The following is a 16163-nucleotide window of genomic DNA, read 5'->3' on the forward strand; positions in this document are numbered from 1 at the left end:
GATGGGCAGACAAAATAATGTGCTTTAAGCCTAATAGAAGAGCTATCTGTTCAAATAATTCATTTACAAAATGTGGTCCATTATCAGACCGCAGGACTTCGCAAACACACCCCATCTAGGAAACATCTCACACACGAGAAACTTGCCAGCACATGTGGCATCGGGGTGCCTGCATGGACCTGCCTCAATCCATCTGCAAAAGGGACATACTACCACTAACATGTATCTGTAGCCATTGCTTGTCTGCAACATATCCACATAATCTATATGTATATGCTGAAAGGGGCCATTGGGTCTGGGTATTGCTCCTCTCACTGTTTGCAGGGTATGCCCTGCTGTAAATTTCCTACAGACGATGTAGTTCACAATAAACTGTGCAATGTGTTCTAACAAATTTGGTGAAAACCAGTTTTCTGCGATCCTGGCAACAAGACTCTCTCTGGTTATATACGTGCAAAAGTGAGGCTGATACAGCATGACTTTCAATAATGCTAGCGGCATAACTGGCTTTCCAGTTTAATCTTGTCTCCATATAGCATCAGTGGGGGATAAAGAACAGCCTCATTGTATCCATAAATCCTGTTCTTCCTGTGGGGATCAACCTTGTAGCTCAATTAACTGTACAATGGATAACATATTAAAACCTTTGTTCACTATCATACAGTGTTCCGACATTTGCTTAACATCTTCTACTTCAAAATCAGTAATATTTGGAAAAAATGCTGCTCTTTTTGCATCAACATCTGTGGCTTCATTACTGCGAGAAATCATTTCTGCCCTCTTAGTATGGGCTGCGCATTTCACCACAGTGATAGCCAATGGGAGCTGTAGTACTCTATTGAGTTTTTACAATAGCAACGCATGTGCACTGGTGTGCTGTCTGCACGGAGGAAACCCCTCCTTTTCCAATGTGACAATCCTGCATGCACGATTGACGTCACATAGGCGGAGTCAGAGCACACTGTCACTTCCTCATCCTCACATCTCTGTAGTGTGGCAATAAGCAACACTATTTCTGCAGCCTCTGCTGAACAATGTGAAGGAACTCTTGCACTTGTCACCATCATATTTTAACTTTACTACTGTTGATCCTGTATATCTTTCTCCTGTCATTTCATAACTTTTTGAAGAATCACCAATACACAGAATCCCCCCCCCCCTCCGAGAGCATTTTCTCTAACATGGGGAATATCATCATACAATTCAGCATATGTTGTGCACTAATGTACATAGTCCTCCTTCCCTACTGGTTCTGCTATGAACTTTGCTGGATTAACTACTCTGCATCTAACAATTTTGATCGCTGAATTCAAAATGATTACTTCGTACCCTGATGCTCTTTGTGTAGTCAATGTACTTTTAGGGTTCTCTAAAATATCAAATAAAGAATGCTCGACAAATAAGGTAATTCAGCACCCCATTGTAATACTTGCAGCTTTTTCAGTCACAAAAGCAGCAGCAGCTAACGCTTGTTCACAGGGATAATGTACTTACATTACTGGGTCTAAAATCACACTGTAATAAGCCAATGATTTATGTCCAAGTCCTAATGTTGTCTTTTGTGTAAGGACTGCTGTCATCACTTCTCCATTTGAATGCGAAAACAAGTAAAACTCCTCATTATAGTCTGGAAACTCTAAGACACATGCTGTACAAATGGCCCATTCTTCAAACCCTTCAGTCATCTCATCTGTCCATGCTATCTCACTTTTACCTATCTGTGCTACCTTGAGTCCTTTTAAAAGTGGTTGAATATGTGTACTGTAATCAAAAACCCAGGCTGTGCAATAATTACATAAGCCTAAAAATGGTTGCATTTCCCTCACTGTCTCGGGCTTTGGAGTTTTCATAGTAGCTTCTGCTCTCTCAGGTGTCATTTTTCTCCCCTCTTGAGAGATTAGTTGTCCTATATAGAGGACCTCTTCCTGACAACATTGTATTTTCTCTTTGTCTACCTTGTATCCCTTTTCTGCTAGTATTGTCATTAGTCGAACTGAATCTTCTCTGCACTTTTCTTCTGTCTCACTGCACACTAATATGTCATCTACATACTGATTTATTGTGCTCTCGAATTGTATGTTACCTAAGTCCACCTGAAGGACTCTATTATAGATTGATGGGGTCTCACAGCACCCCTGAGGTAATTATGTATGTTTACAGTGCTGGTTTCAATATGAGAACAAGTCTTGTGAATCCTCATGAATGGGAATTGAAAAGAATGCATTATTCAAATCTATTAATGTAAAATATTTAGCTTTAGCTGGAATGTTGCATAATATCGTAGCTGGATTCGGAACCAGCAGGAACTCTGCTTCTACAATATTGTTCAGGGGGCGTAGATCCTGAATAAATCTCCACAATCCTGAATATACCTTAATCTGCTTCTCTGGACATGGCGTATTGCTTTGCTCATGGCAAAACCGCTCCTAGTTTAAGCTTTGTTTTAACTGCTACACTCAATAGACCCACGTCATATGGACACTACTGGTCCATAAAATGCTTGCCACCTTTTTAAATCTTCCTGGACAAATTGTGGTTTCTTTTTTACCAATGCCATTCTCTGTGGTGTTTTTCTATTCTCAATATTCATCGAATAAGCGAGGCTTATGAAAAATACTAATTCATCACCTGAATTATTATCTCTTAAAAGCTTCTCATCTGTCAAGTCTGTTAGTCTGTATCCTTCGTCAAGGGCTATTACTGTTCTACATGCTCTTCCCTCATCATTTGTCCAATGAATAATCACCCTGTCCTCTCTTACTATCGCAGCCTCCAGTTCTATAGGAATAACCTGTCCTTCCTCATCGTCCTTAGGTATTTCTGGGCTAAACAAACATTTGTCAGGTATTCTCTGCAATTTAACCATCAATCCAGGAAGCCATGTCAACACAATATTTACTCCATACACAAATACTTCTGGGTACCTTTTGGCCTGTAAATGCTAATATAAAATCTCTTACATGTATGTAGTGTATCCCTGGAGTGGAACACACTATCCCTTTGTCAGTGAAAGATATTGTCATGTTATGTTTTGTCATTGGGTCATGTCCTAGTATATTAACTGATGGCTGCCGATACTACAATAGTGGCATAGACATGTCACGTTCTCCTATTGAAATTGGTAATTCAACAGTAAAAGGAACCAAACTCATAGCACCAGAGAAGCCCTACACATTCATGGTGATCCCAGACATTGGATACTTTCCCTCTCGAACACAGGAGCGGGTTGCTACTGTGTCTGCAAGGAAAAACTATGTTTGACCTCCTATTGTGATCCTGAACCTCGGTTCCTCTTGTGGGTATGGTGTCACTGATAGTACTGAACACATCAGCTCGCTCTGTGGAATTTCCTGTTGTGGATATAAATTCATCCCTGTAACTGTTAAAGGATTCCCTCCAACTACTGTCACACTATCTATCCTGGGTGTGGGTGCTTTTAGGGTGCCTGTTTTCGCTGTTCATTGTGGCACTGTTGTTTGTTGCATTGGAGTGTACTGTTGTTTTTGTGTCTGTACTCGTGTTTGCATAGACGATTGCTGTCTTTGCCCTTGCAACAATTGTGATTGCAGCAGGATCTGCTGCATTTGATAGAGTTGCAGCACACATATCTGATACTGCGTTCTATTTTGGGCATTCAATTCTGGTGGTTCTGTATTATATGGTGCAAAATAGCCTGCCCCCACTTTGGATTCTGCCAGTTTTGATGCATTCTCTCTCTACTACTACATGTCTGAGCCATATGTCATGTCCTCCCAGAATTACAGCATTGCTGCGGCTCTCTTACTTTATATCCTCCTCCACCTTGAGGGTTTTGAAATCCGCCTCCTCGTCCTCTGGGTCCATTTCCTCTACCTTGTATTGTACCCGAATTGATCTATAGGGTACCCTATATTGCTTGGCTGTATAGGCTGTAACTCTTCTGTGGCCACGCCTTCACTGCTCATCAGTACTACTCCTTCTATGGTGAACTTTGACAATTTTTTTTTAACTAACTTTGCTTCCTCCAGCCTTCTATTCTCACCTTTTTTCTAATTCTTCTCTTGTAATAATCAACAGTGATGTACGATAGTCGACTGTATTTCTGACCATGGCTTTGTAGAGGAGCAGCTGCATGCCTCTGCAGGAAACCTCGCCCTCCTACCTCTCCTTCTCATTTCTTCTTCCCTTCTTCTTATCTCCTTTTTCTATTCCTCCTCTCGCCTTCTTTGCAACCTATGTGCTTTCAATTTCTGTGCTTCAATTTCCTCACGTTTCTTCTCTTTTCTCTCTTTCTCTTTTTTCTATTCTTCATATCTTCTACGTTCTTCCTTTCACTTCCTCTCTTTTTCTTTCTCCTTCTTTGTATGCCCTTTCCCATTGCTTTTCCTTTCTTTCCCATGCCTCTCTTCTCTTTCTTTAACATCGTCAATACCCTTTCTGTCTAATTTAAGCGCTAGCTGTCCTCCCATCCACTCGTTCTGTACTATTGTTACTTCACTAGCTCTGTCTACTCTCCTTTTTATCTCTTGGCTTCCCCTTCTATCTCTATCGGTCTGTCCCTTCTTTCATCACGCTCCTTAAGATCATTGAGTATGGACATATATTTACGTACTTTACTCTTGCTTTCTTCTATATTATCTTCACTACTATAAGCTGGGGGCTCATATGTTGGATTAACATATCCCGCTGCTGATTTTAACTCCTTTAGAGGATAAAGTGCTTTTTTGTCCTCAATCGTGCTATTGTCTTCAGAAGGAGAAAGAGGAGCCGAGGCTGATACGCCCTCCCCTTCATGCTGATTAAAAATCCACTACTTCTTGGGCAGATCTTCTTTCACGCTCTGATACATTTTCCATAGCTCGAAAATAGTTTACCATTTCCGTAACTTCTTCTCTGAGTATGCAGCATGTAGTTATGTTGTCATGTGTTGCAAAACTGTTCTTGATAACAAAACTTCTTGAGGCCAGGGCATCAAAGAAATGTCAGCTGTGCCTTTTACCCTTTCGGCATAGTATTTCCTAATCTTGGATGCGTACCGATGCAATGTTTGGTGTGGAAAGGAACAGCTGGACCCTTCATGGACTTCCACAAATGGCTAAATGGATGTGATCCAAACATAAAGTTCACTATAGAATGGAGCTTTACCCATGTCAGTTTTCTGGATTTAAAACTCTTCAAGGATGCAAAGAAACTCTGCACGACTCTCTACAGAAAGCCAACCAATCGCAATATTTTCCTGAATTTTACAAGCTTCCTTCCTTCAAGCTTGAAACTTAACCTCCCCTATGGGCAGTTTCTCTGACTACGATGAAACTGCTCTGAGAAAATGGACTTTGAAAAAATGCAGACCAATTGAAAACCAGATTGATGGACAGGGGGTACCCGAAGAACATGGTCAAAAACAACTAGAGAAGAGCTGCCAACACCAATTGAGACATGTGCCTCATCACAAGGATGAAACCAGAGACACAAAGACTCATCTGTGTCACCACCTTTAGCCCTATAAGCAAATGGCATAAAAAAGATTGTTAATAAACACTGGCACCTAGTAAAACCTAGTAAAACAACAAGGATCCCTAGCTCAGAAACCTATGTTCGCTTTTTAAAAATAAATGCAGCCTTAGGCAAAAACTGGTACATACATATACAGATATTTCTAGCAAACAGCCAGTTCTCAACCAGTGGGGGTTACAAACCATAACAGTACACCACAAGTGTGGTTGTGTGGCTTGTAAATACACCGAAACCAAACAAAGAGTTGAGCATGGTAATTGTCATGCCACGGGACTCGAGACAGGTTTCAAGAATTCCACGATTCGCCAAGAGTCTTCCTAAACCTAATTTAATACGGAAATACAGCAAAAGATTCCTGCATTTCCGACCCTATTCTTACAGAAGGGCTTGGAAGTTACCTTGGCAATGGTGGAAGCCGTTGTCAAGGGGAGGGAGTCGGCGTTCAGGAAGCAAACACTAGTCACATGACTTACTCTTCTTAAACTCCGCCCTGTCCTAAATTCAGTGCTTCTGATTGAGCTTTTTGGGTATACTGCTTCGATCTGTGCCTTTTTTGTGATTTCTGCTTACGTTTTCCGGACCTGCATTTGGATTTCCCTAGTCTGTCTTGGTACCTGGATCTTCTGGTTTTTTCGACGTATGGCACTCGTCCCTGGACTCTCTACTTGCCTGCTCCTTGGTTCTGTCGCCGCCCGCTTGTGTTTTTGATTCAGACTGGAATTTTGGCTTGCTGTTCTTGACCCCTTGTTTTTTGACGCCTATACGGATTTCAGGTTTTCCACGTTTGAGTTCCTTTCTTGTGTACTCACTTTTGTTATTTCCACATACTTTCGTATCGATAACTTTCTCAACCCTCGCTTCCCTGCGGGATAGGAGTGTTTCAGCCTCAGCTGCACCGCGGGATAGTATCAGCCTCCGCTGCATCTTGGGAATAGGAGTTCTCAGCCTCTGCTGCACCGTGGGATCCTGCCAGCCTCCGCTGCTACGTGGGAGTGTTGTGTTTTCCATCCTGGCCACCCCGTAGACTTCGTTGAAGACCCAGACCCGGACTCAGCCTCAGCTGCACCGTGGGAGAGATCTAGTGGAACTATTGCGGTACGGTAACTTGTGCTTACTTTTTGGTTCAGGGAAGTGGGTCACTCCAAACCATACGGGTTAAATAGGAATTTTTCTCTCACGTTTGGCTATCCAAGGGATATTATTACCTCCTCATACTGTTTATCTAACATAGGGGTTAGGCTATTATTTGTATCATTGATCCCTCAGTCTATTCTGTTCTCACGCAGTGGTTTCTGTTACAGGAAGTTCCACGACTACTGACTAGAGTCCTTGTCCTAATAGTTCTGGGTCTTACCACTAACCTCACAGGTTAGTGTAATAGATATCTTGTTCGAATTTTTGTTATAAGAATTCAGGTTATTAATTACTGTATCTTTTCACAGCCACGAGGTCTCCAAGGATTCCAGTCTTTCGATTAATCAATCTTTCTGTATGTTCCATTGTACATTCAGAGAGGTATATTGATAGAAAGAATTCTTCCTCTACACTACAGGGTCAAGTTTGTGAGGAAGAATTCTGACAAAATCAGAAGCCTCATAAATGGAATCTAACAAGACCCTGGCTAATTTGTTTCAGTTAGTGGCAGATTTGCGCACTGACATGGCTAATGCACATGCCACGACCCAACAACAAATCCTGGAAATACAAACGGCCATGCATCCCCCCTCCCTTCCGGTTCATCCACCTCCATCCGTTTCGGGTGTAGGTGCTGCAGCCGCACAGGCCGAGGCACGACCGGTGTACGTTACCTCACAGTTTCCGTTAGCTCCTCCTGAGCGGTTTCATGGGGATCCTAAACACTTCAGGACATTTTTGAATCAATGCCGGTTGCACTACTTATGTCGACCAGGATCTTTCCCTGATTCCGCAACTAAAGCAGCCTTCCTGTTATGCCATCTTGGGGGTACTGCTGCAGCATGGGCTAACCCTTTATTGGAAGAGGGTAGCCCTCTAATGTTCGACAGTGATGCATTGATTGCAGCCATGGGTAAGGTTTTCGATACACGGTACAAGGCCCAGGTTATGGAGTTGGAGTTGTTAAGTTTACAACAGGGGGATTCAACTGTTCTGGCTTATTTGGCCAAATTTAATCAACTGGCTGCTGAGACAGGGTGGCCGGATGATAAGAAGGCCTCGCTTTTTTACAAAGGGTTATCCGATTCACTAAAAGATACCCTTGCTTTGGTACCAGTCGTCGCAAACACATTTTCAGGATTGTTGGAACTGGTTCTGCAGATCGATGCCCACAAGGCCGCTAGAAAGGGTGAGAAAAAGGGGTTACCTCCTCCAGTATCAATTAACCCTATTCCAACCGTAGGAGGACCCGAGCCCATGCAAAGTGGAGCGGCCAAACGGGCACCCCTCTCTCCAGAAGGGAGGGAAAATAGAAAAAAGAACCATTTATGTTTCTATTGTGGTGCTTCCGATCATCTCCTGAAGGAGTGCACTAAGAAACCCCTGAAGAAACAGGGAAACTTGAAAGCTCGACAATAAGAGGAGTCCGTTTGTCGAGCCCTTCCATGTTAATGGACTCCAGTTTGGTAACACCTTTCACTATGACAGTTATGTTCCTGTTCCCTCCTGGGAAATTGGTTCCAGCTACTGCGGTGCTTGATTCAGGTGCCACAGGAAACTATATTGATTCGCAATATGCCAAAGAGCTAGCCTTACCCATTCTCGCGAAGGACAAGCCAGTTGCTGTTAATGCTGTAGATGGTTCTTCCTTGTTGTCTGGCATGGTTACCCATCAAACTATTAACCTTGTTATGGAAACTGGTCAGGGGCATACTGAGACCATTGGATTCGATCTCATTTCAGCCCCACAGCTCAAGTTAATCTTAGGGATTCCCTGGCTTAGAGCACACAATCCAACCATTGATTGGTTCACGAACAATATTGAATTCTTGTCGGAACACTGTGAAAACCAGTGTTGGCCGTCAAAATATCCAGTAGATAATCCATGTCGTCCGTTGCTGGATGTTACATCCACCATCGGAGCAGTGCTCACAGGGGAGCTACCTAAAGAGTATGCTGAATTTCAAGACGTATTTGATGAAGGAATTGCCATGGTTTTACCACCTCATAGACCCTATGACTGCCCCATAGATCTTATTCCCGGATCCAAGATACCTTCCGGGAGGGTTTATTCATTGACACGCAAGGAGGACCAAGTGCTCAAAGAATACATTGATCAGTCTCTTAAATCTGGGTTTATTTGTCCTTCTCGGTCTCCCGCGGCTTCCCCCCTATTTTTTGTTCCTAAGAAGGAAGGGGATCTGCGTCCATGTATCGACTACAGGGCTCTGAATCTAATCACTATTAGGAATCAATATCCTATTCCTCTAATCTCTGTCTTGTTGGATCAGCTGGGTTCTTCAGCTATCTTTACTAAATTAGATCTCCGAGGGGCCTACAATTTGGTTAGAATTCGTAGTGGGGATGAATGGAAGACTGCATTCAAAACTAAATATGGCCTTTTTGAATACAGAGTTATGCCATTCGGACTTTGTAATGCCCCTGCTACCTTCCAGTACTTCATAAATGATGTCTTTCATGATATGATCGATCAATTCCTTGTTATCTACTTGGATGACATTTTGGTTTACTCAGCTAATTATGATTTTCATGTACAACACGTCACCCAGGTCTTACAACGGCTTCGAGAGAACCGTCTGTTTGCTAAATTGGAGAAGTGTATCTCCGATGCCACTGAAGTTGAATTTCTCGGGTATGATATCACGTCCAAGGGAATCCAAATGAGTCAGTCTAAAGTCAAAGCAGTATTAGATTGGCCAATACCTACATCACTTAAAGCTCTCCAATCTTTTTTGGGATTTGCAAACTTCTATAGAAGATTCATTAGGGACTTCTCTACAGTGGCAGCTCCTTTAACTGCTCTCACAAGCAGTAAAACGTTGTTTATATGGGGAGAGGATTGTACTAATGCTTTTGTTAATCTCAAGACGGCGTTTACAACCGCTCCCATTCTTCAACATCCAGATCCTTCTCTTCCTTTTGTGGTTGAAGCCGATGCTTCTGACATAGCTCTGGGTGCTATCCTGTCTCAAGAATGCCCAGACACCCATGGGCTGCACCCGGTTGCTTTTCATTCCCGAAAATTAACATCTTATGAAAGCAACTATACCATAACAGAAAAGGAGTTGTTGGCCATCAGGGATGCGTTTATGACCTGGCAACATCATTTATTGGGTTCAGCAGTACCATTCCAGGTATTCACAGATCACAAGAACTTACTAGCCCTACAATCGATTAAATGTTCCACGGCTCGACATGCCAGGTGGCATGAATTCTTTTCAATGTTTAACTTTACCATAACATACAGACCTGGAGCTTTACACACCAAAGCTGATGCATTATCTCGTATGCATGGTGTTCCTTCTTTGAACCGACCCGAGAAGCAGTTGCTTCTACCCCATCAGGTGGTATGTGCTTGTACTCTAAAACCCACTCTTCGTTCTGAACTACTGGTTTGGGTGCAGAAAAATCCAGACGAGGTCAAACGATTGAGTCTTGATATCATATGGGGCCTTCCGTATGTCAAAGGTTTGTTATACTTGCCAGATGAGACTACTCGGAAGAAAGCTGTTAGTTGGTGCCATGATTCTAAGGTGGCTGCACATCCTGGTACTCAGAAAACCCTGGATCTATTACATCGGTGGTGTTGGTGGCCATCCATGGGTAAAGATGTTACTGAGTACATCGCTCGCTGTTATGTTTGCGCCCAGTGTAAAAGTTCCCATGCTAAACCAGTAGGTTTGCTACAATCCATGCCCATACCGGACCAGCCTTGGTATATGATATCTATGGACTTCGTGGTTGAACTACCTTCGGTGTCCGGTTTTGATACTATTTGGGTCGTCATCGACTATTTTACCAAGTTGGCCTTGTTCGTACCTTGTCATGGGATACCTACTGCTCCGGTGTTGGCGGAGTTGTTTCTAAAGAATGTCTTCTGTTTCTTTGGTCTTCCCTCAATTATTATCTCGGATAGGGGTTCGCAATTCACCTCTCATTTTTGGAAATCCTTGACTACCTCCTTTGGTATTGATGACAGGTATTCTAGCTCATATCATCCCCAGACGGATGGGCAAACGGAACGTTTGAATTCCACCATGGAGCAATACCTAAGATGTCTGACCCATCAATATCAGGACGACTGGCTCTCAGTCCTCACTATGGCGGAATTTGGGTATAATAATTCTCTTCATTCCTCTACTCAGTCCTCGCCCTTTTTTGCCTTATTTGGACGTCATCCTAGGTCTTTGCCACTGTCCCCTGTTTGTCCTGCTAATCATCCCGCAGCGGCCTCTTGTGTGGAAAGTTTGGTGTCGATCCGTAGCCAGGTTAAGCGACATTTGGAACTGGCTCAGGAATGCACCAAACACTATGCTGATGCTCATCGTTCTCCAGCCCCTAGCTATTCTGTGGGTGGGAAGGTGTGGTTATCTACGAAGAATCTGCACTTGCCGGAGAGAAGGGCCCTCTTGCCTCGTTATGTGGGTCCTTATGTGGTCACTGCATTAATCAATCCAGTGACGTTGCGTCTGCGCCTTCCTCTGAAGTGGCGGATACATCCGGTATTCCATGTGTCCCTTCTGAAACCATTCTACCCGAACACCTCCCTGCCTTCACATCCGCTACCTCTACAGATACAGGGTGAGGAGGAATATGAGGTTCACAAGATCCTCTCTACTAAAGTTTCCAAAGGTGTTTGATGGTATTTTGTTGAATGGAAGGGATATGGGCCGGAAGACCGTACTTGGGAACCCGTGGATCATATCCATGCCCCACGCTTGATTGCTGACTTCTGGGCTTCTCGGAGAGGGGGGTCTACCTTTTGGGGAGGGTACTGTCATGCCACGGGACTCGAGACGGGTTTCAAGAATTCTACGATTCGCCAAGAGTCTTGCTAAACCTAATTTAATACGGAAATACAGCAAAAGATTCCTGCATTTCCGACCCGATTCTTACAGAAGGGCTTGGAAGTTACCTTGGCAACGGTGGAAGCCGTTGTCAAGGGGAGGGAGTTGGCGTTCAGGAAGCAAACACTAGTCACATGACTTACTCTTCTTAAACTCCGCCCTGTCCTAAGTTCAGTGCTTCTGATTGAGCTTTTTGGGTATACTGCTTCGATCTGTGCCTTTTTTGTGATTTCTGCTTACGTTTTTCGGACCTGCATTTGGATTTCCCTAGTCTGTCTTGGTACCTGGATCTTCTGGTTTTTTCGACATACGGCACTTGTCCCTGGACTCTCTACTTGCCTGCTCCTTGGTTCTGTCGCCGCCCGCTTGTGTTTTTGATTCGGACTGGTATTTGGCTTGCTGTTCTTGACCCCTTGTTTTTTGACGCCTATACGGATTTCAGGTTTTCCGCGTTTGAGTTCCTTTCTTGTGTACTCACTTTTGTTCATTCCACATACTTTCGTATCGATAACTTTCTCAACCCTCGCTTCCCTGCGGGATAGGAGTGTTTCAGCCTCAGCTGCACAGCGGGATAGTATCAGCCTCCGCTGCATCGTGGGAATAGGAGTTCTCAGCCTCAGCTGCACCGCGGGATCCTGCCAGCCTCCGCTGCTACGTGGGAGTGTTGTGTTTTCCATCCTGGCCACCCCGTAGACTTATTTGAAGACCCAACCCTGGACTCAGCCTCAGCTGCACCGTGGGAGCGATCTAGTGGAACTATTGCGGTACGGTAACTTGTGCTTCATTTTTTGCTTACTTTTTGGTTCAGGGAAGTGGGTCACTCCAAACCATACAGGTTAGATAGGAATTTTTCTCTCACATTTGGCTATCCAAGGGATATTATTACCTCCTCATACTGTCTATCTAACATAGGGGTTAGGCTATTATTTGTATCATTGATCCCTCAGTCTATTCTGTTCTCACGCAGTGGTTTCTGTTACAGGAAGTTCCACGACTACTGACTAGAGTCCGTGTCCTAATAGTTCTGGGTCTTACCACTAACCTCACAGGTTAGTGTAATAGATATCTTGTTAGAATTTTTGTTATAAGAATTCAGGTTATTAATTACTGTATCTTTTTTCACAGCCACGAGGTCTCCAAGGATTCCAGTCTTTCGATTAATCAATCTTTCTGTATGTTCCTTTGTACATTCAGAGAGGTATATTGATAGAAAGAATTCTTCCTCTACACTACGGGGTCAAGTTTGTGAGGAAGAATTCTGACAGTAATATAAAGTGGGAGCTGAGACACCACACTAATTTCCAGACCAAGAATGTGATATACATCATTAAATGTCCCTGTGACCTTATCTATGTAGGGAAGACCACCCGCCATATAAAACAGCGCATATCTGAGCCGGTTTCATGCATTAGAAACAAGGTCAATGATAAGCCCCTAGTATAACACTACTTCAAGATGGGCCACACTGATGAGGATCTGAATTGGTTCATTTTACAAACTCTGAAACCACACCAACGGGGTGAGATAGAACAGAAATGGATTTACTGCCTTAACATGGTAAACACTGGATTAAACATTTCTGTGGAATGGAACAACCTTATCTTTACATAAATCTATTTAAGAGATAACCACTTGGGGGCAGAAATTCAACATGACCACATAGAACAGTGGACATTTCCGATCGCTGTGCAATTAACTGCATAAAAAAGGCAGGTGAGCCAATAGACAGCGACATCCAGCTGTGGCCACTGTCTGACCTTGGAATAAGACAGTTTACCCAGTACAGGTTCTGAGTCCTGTTTCTATATTCATATTTGAAATTAACCGTTCACTAGAGTTTCACTGTAGGATTTATCCCTACATTTTCATTTCAAAGAGATTAGAGCCGCAATCAGGTCTTGCACAGAAACCTTGTTTTCTAACTTTATTGAGGCAGATAACCAGACTTGGCGCTTTGCAGCAAACACGTTATGATCCCTGATACAGAGACAATTAGTCCTGTTTCTATCTCTACCGTCCGAGGTTTCAAGCCTGCAAATTGAATCACGTAGACTATAGACCCCGGATCATTCATCCGATCGCTGGGAGCTGATACAGCAGATGATCATTGTTGCTAAACATTAAGTTTACTTACAAGGGACAAGCCCTAAGCGGCCCGAGTATGAGCAGGCACGAGAGAATACGGACCCATACACAGAGGGCAAATGCCTCCATGCACTGACATAATAACAGCATAACTGTGAGCACCTAGTGCACTGCACAAGAAGGGTCCATATCGTCATGGACACACAGAGCAGCATTATACTCACGAGAACCAGGTGATATTATCAAGTGTTAAAAATGAAATGTGTAGAACAATACATTTCTATTTTTGTATGAAACGCGGTTACAAGTCAATGGGGGTCATTACGAGGTAGGAGGTAACCATGCCGCTATTAGCGGCATGGCTACCCCCTTACTGGGTACTGGGTCCGGTTCCTTAAATGAGGAATTACCGGGCCATTCTGACCTTGGAGGGCCCGGTAATTCCTCATTCAAGGAACCCGGACCCGGTACATCCCCATTCCCATTCGAGCCCCCAGAGGGCTCAATGGGAATGGGAAGCATGCTAACAACGGGCCGTTAACAACAATTTTTATATTAATATTTTCACAACCCCAAACAAATGTGGACAACAATTTCTACGATCATCTTCTTCACTTTCTCTAGTAAAAGTATCTCATCTCTATTTTACTCCATTTCAGAGTGTGTCATTCATCATTCTTTGGCTTAGACACAGAAACCGCTTAAAAATACTCTGTACCTTCCCCCACAATATATATTACATGGCCTGCGGTAGCGGCCATGTATTTATAGTTAAGTTGCTAAACACATAGGAAGAGCACATTTTGTATTTTTTGCAAAGTTTGGTGAGGTTTGGTCAAGGGGGGGGGCAAAGTTATAGGGGGGCCCAACATTTATTTTTTTCCCATAGACTGAATTGAGAAAAAACTTTGCTCATGCCTACAGCCCGAACCGCTGGACGGATTTTCACAACATTTACGGCAGGAGTGGTGGCTTGGCCCCGAAAGTGTGCTTTTGTAAATTTGGTGGAAATCCGTCCAGTAGTTTCTTTTTTAAAACGACCAAAAAGTACGTCCCAAAAAATGTGTGATATCTATCTCCATGCACACACTTCCCTGTTCGCTCCGCGGACAGAGCTCCAATTGGTTTAGAAGGCAACGTGGTGTCCGCGGACATTGGACGCGCTCACTGATTGGATGGTGAAAAGCGTGACGTGCATCAGATTTTTGGAAACGCCCACCATCATGGATTCGCGGACACCGACCGGTGTCCGCAGACATTGCGGTAAAACATATTAAAAAACACAACATTGCACATGTCAAACTTATCATGGGATGGGATATGGCTGCAAGAAGCAAAAACAAAAGGTGTTTTCCAACACGAAATTCTTCAAACAGTCCTGAGAAGTTCGCTGGCACCTCAGCATTACAGGGTTGGTGAAAAGCAGTTGGAAATTCTAAATGAAAAATGGCGCTCATTGATGCACCACTGCTCCATGTTCACTCATGGACAGAAAACCAACATTTTCACAAATGTGAACATGGACTTTTAACGGAGGAGCAGGAACTCAACAAGAAGTGGTTGGTTCCATCTTAACCTGCACACAAAGCTCTTGAGAAGATCATATTTGATAAAACTCTGTCAAGAGATCTGTTTGGGACTCACAGAATTCTGTCACACAGAAGATTTGGAGGTGTTCCACAATATGTGCCTAAAGTACCGGCCCAAGAGATTGCATTTTGGTATACAGGGTATGGAATCTCGCACACTACTTGCGTTATTAGCGCATAACGGTGCTGGAGGAAAAAGGTGGGGGGCAGTCATTGTTTGCTGTGTGCAGCCTTTGCAAAGGTGGGGGCTGTTGGTGCTCTATGTGTGCGGAGCTCGCTAGCAGAAATCTGGAGACATGCTCAGCTGATAGGTGGATTATGAATTTCAAGTGTTTTCATAAAATGAGTAAATCTCTGGAAATTTCACTCTGCATTGGTGCAATTTGTTTGTTTTTCATAAATATTCCTAATGCTACAGTGGTGCACATGGAAATCAATGTCGTGGGCCTCAAGGTCAATGCCTTGAGCTGTCTACTCACTCGCGTCCTCCCAAATTAATTTGTCGCTTCAATTTACCAAAAGCAAGGTAGGTATAAGCCTGTATTGTTTTTTGTCCTTGGAAATAAAGGGAGGATTCGTAAGGAAAGCAAAAGAATGGGGTGAGATATGTAAAAACGTCAAACATGATAAGGTTCAGCATTCCAAAACTGGACAAAGTAACATTTAATTTCATTTGATGAAAAATCATTGATCTGAACCGACACTGCGCGTTACGCCAAGAGAATAGAAATGCCGATTATTATGTACATTTTACTGTAGATGAATTTGTAGACAAAGGAGTCAAGGTTTCATTTTATGACCGGTATGGACTGCTGGCTAACATTGCAATGGGTTGTTGTTTTTGGCAATTGGTGAGGAGACTCAGAAACAACCGGTGTGTACTTGTAATTGTCCCATGGCATGTGTGTAGTCAAGTACCGAAATGCATGGAGTCCACATCTGTGTTCGCACAGGTTCCACCAACGCCCAATTCTAGGCTAATGTTACGTTAAAA

This window comes from Ambystoma mexicanum, chromosome 6p (genome assembly GCF_040938575.1).
Source record: "Ambystoma mexicanum isolate Mex_15411 chromosome 6p, UKY_AmexF1_1, whole genome shotgun sequence".
Lineage (NCBI taxonomy): Eukaryota > Metazoa > Chordata > Amphibia > Caudata > Ambystomatidae > Ambystoma > Ambystoma mexicanum.